The following is a 2,891-nucleotide window of genomic DNA, read 5'->3' on the forward strand; positions in this document are numbered from 1 at the left end:
GTCAAAAAAAATCCTCTCATAATTAGTGATTGTGTCTCTTAAATGCTTGATAATGTTGTGAGAAAAATGTTTCTCACATAAGATATTTGTTGAAATAGTACATTTGCTACAACGTTAAGGGGAAACGCTAAGATCGTTATGGGTCTTTAGGAGACGTTGAGAAACATCATGCGTCTTCAGTATTTATGTGTCTTTCCCATGAAATTGAAGACGCACTGCAGTCCATACATCTTCCTCGACAAAATTAAAGACTTGTCGTGTTTCATGTGTCTTCCACCATGCATTGTTCCTATCATCCTAGTTGAGTTGTGATTATATTTATTTTCATTGATGCCTGGAATAGGCATGCATGGAATTATATTTCAAAGCAAGAACAGATGCCTGTTAAAAAAGTGGGGATCGACTATCGAATAAAAGAATTTCAAATCCAATGGAGGGGGTGGCTTCAGTCCTTTATTTCAGGTCCTTTGGCATCAAACCCAGATTTTCTTGTTCTCATACTTCCAACACAACGACTGGTGCAAAGAAATCACACCCATATAGTAGAAAAAGGTGTGTAATTCCCATCGTCTTCATCACCAAAATCAACCATGAACAACTCCAATGGAGCTCACAAATGGCTGTTCCCATGTCAAACAAGCGATACCTCCCTCTTTTGCTCTCAACTACGCATTTCTTCGTTGGTTCTTTGTCTTCGACCTTGCTGTCTAAGTATTATTTCATCCACAAGGGCTCGAGCAGATGGGTTTCGACTTGGGTTCAATCTGCGGGTTTCCTCTACTTGTGATCCCCATTCTCGTTCCTTATTAGTCTCAAGTCCACTGAACGTAAACCCTTCACTCGGTTCACCCCCAAGCTTCTGGTCTTGTCGATCTTCATAGGGTTCATGTTGGGCTTAAACAACCTGATGTTCTCATGGGGGAATTCGTATCTCCCTGTGTCGACTTCGTCTCTCCTTTATCATCTCAGTTGGTGTTCAACTCATCTGTCTGTGATCATCGGAAGCAGAAGATCACTTTCATGAACCTGAACTGTGTCATCTTGTTAACGTTATCTTCTGTGTTGTTAGCCTTGGAATCGAACCACGATAAGGCCCATGGTTTAACCCGAGCCAAGTACTTTCATCGGGTACTTTTCAACAATCGGGCGGGCTTGCTTTTCGCGGTGTATCTTCCCATCATGGAGGTGGGTACAAGAGGTGTATTGTTATGCGATGGTGATGGAAATGCAGCTGGTGATGGAGGTTGCCGCGACGGCGTTGGCGAGTGTCGGGATGGCGTTCGACGGTGGGTTTGTTGAGATGAAGAGGGGGAGTGGTGTTCGATAAAGGGGAGAGAGTTTATTGGGTGACGGTGGTTTCGAACGTCGTGAGTTGGCAGCTTTGCTTCATGGGACGGCGGGGATGGTGTTCTGACGTGTTCGTTGACAGGAGGCATCTGCATGACGGGTTGCTGATGATGAACGTGGTGGGCGGGGTGGTGGTTATGGGATGAGTTTGGTGGCGTTAAGGCGTTCCACCGTGATGTGTGGGTGGGGCTTTTGTTCCTACGTGTATGGGATGTAACTAAGCAAGACGATCAAGTATTTGAATCCGGATTCGAATTTAACGGTAGTTACAGATATCCGACCCGATTCAGAACCATGATCATCATCATGGTGTTAATTCCATGAGATGACTCAAACTATATCTTCATCTTCACCTACTAATAATCACTTAGGGTTGAAAATGTCTTTTACCAACTGGATTAGGATTATATGTCAGAAAATATGTATATGTTTCTCTCTATTTAATTATGAGTTGATGCTTGCATGGAGTGGTTAATTATTATTATTCCTTAGATTTTTGTTATATTCAGACAAAGTTATATTGAATGTGAGTTTTATTTTAAGTTTTTAATGATAATTCTCAACGAAGTCGTTTTGATGTAGTGTTCACTATAGTAATTGTTAGTCACATATCATATCGTTAACGATTTAATGATCTATTGTATAATTAAAACGAAAAATTAAAATTTAATAATATAATACAACACTAAAATTCAGTGATATCTCTTGTAATTTCCCCTTAATATTACACATATTCACCTTTTTTTTCTTTTGCAATTTTAGCACTAACACTATAGGAATAGAAAAATATGTACCCATATGAATTTTATTCAAGAGATCGTCAATCACAGACGTTGGGAGGTTGTAAATGAGATGAGAAAATTTTGAGTATTTGAATTTGACTTAATCAATCATTTATTCAAATAAATTTAACTTGAGCACATATTCGACTTGAGTTCCTAACAAGTCTAGTTGATTACTTGATATTTGACTTGAAAAACTCGCGAACAAACTTAAAAATATATATAATTTTTTAATTTAAATTTAAATTATTAATCGTATTAACATTTCTATGTTAATTTTTATATAAAAAAGTGAAGTATATGTTTTTCATGTACTCAAGGTTTAGGTTTCACCCTGAGTTAGATCTAAGTTTGAGAATATTTGAGTTCAACTTCTTTTTGATATTGAGTCAAACTTCAATTTTTGATTTCGAGTTCGATTCGAGCTTCAATTTTTATTTCAATATTGAGTTGAGCTTGATAATTTTAAGTTCTTGAGCTTTCGAATTTAGTCGAACTCAACTTTATACTTTTGAGTTGATAGAATATGGATGATAATTTAACTTGAAATCGATAGATTATGCCCCGAACCTGATCTGACAGGGTTAAATTTTTTAAAAGGATTTCGAGTTCGAGTTTGGTCATGTTCAGGTGAAAGGTGAAAAAACTCTAACCTGACCCAACCTAGGGGTAATAGTGTAATTTCTTCAAATAAATTTATAGATAATTGTTATAATATCTCCTCTATCTATTTTTTAATTAAGCCCCTATTTATTTGAATGG

The 2,891-nt window shown here is 37.2% G+C and overlaps 1 pseudogene; it reads left to right on the forward strand.

The window, feature by feature from the left end:
* Positions 1–616: 616 nt before the first annotated feature.
* LOC120218635 lies at positions 617–1,564 on the forward strand (annotated as a pseudogene).
* Positions 1,565–2,891: the final 1,327 nt, after the last annotated feature.

The sequence above is a fragment of the Hibiscus syriacus genome, unplaced genomic scaffold, assembly GCF_006381635.1.
Source record: "Hibiscus syriacus cultivar Baekdansim isolate YM2019G1 unplaced genomic scaffold, ASM638163v2 tig00000778_pilon, whole genome shotgun sequence".
Taxonomy (NCBI): Eukaryota; Viridiplantae; Streptophyta; class Magnoliopsida; order Malvales; family Malvaceae; genus Hibiscus; species Hibiscus syriacus.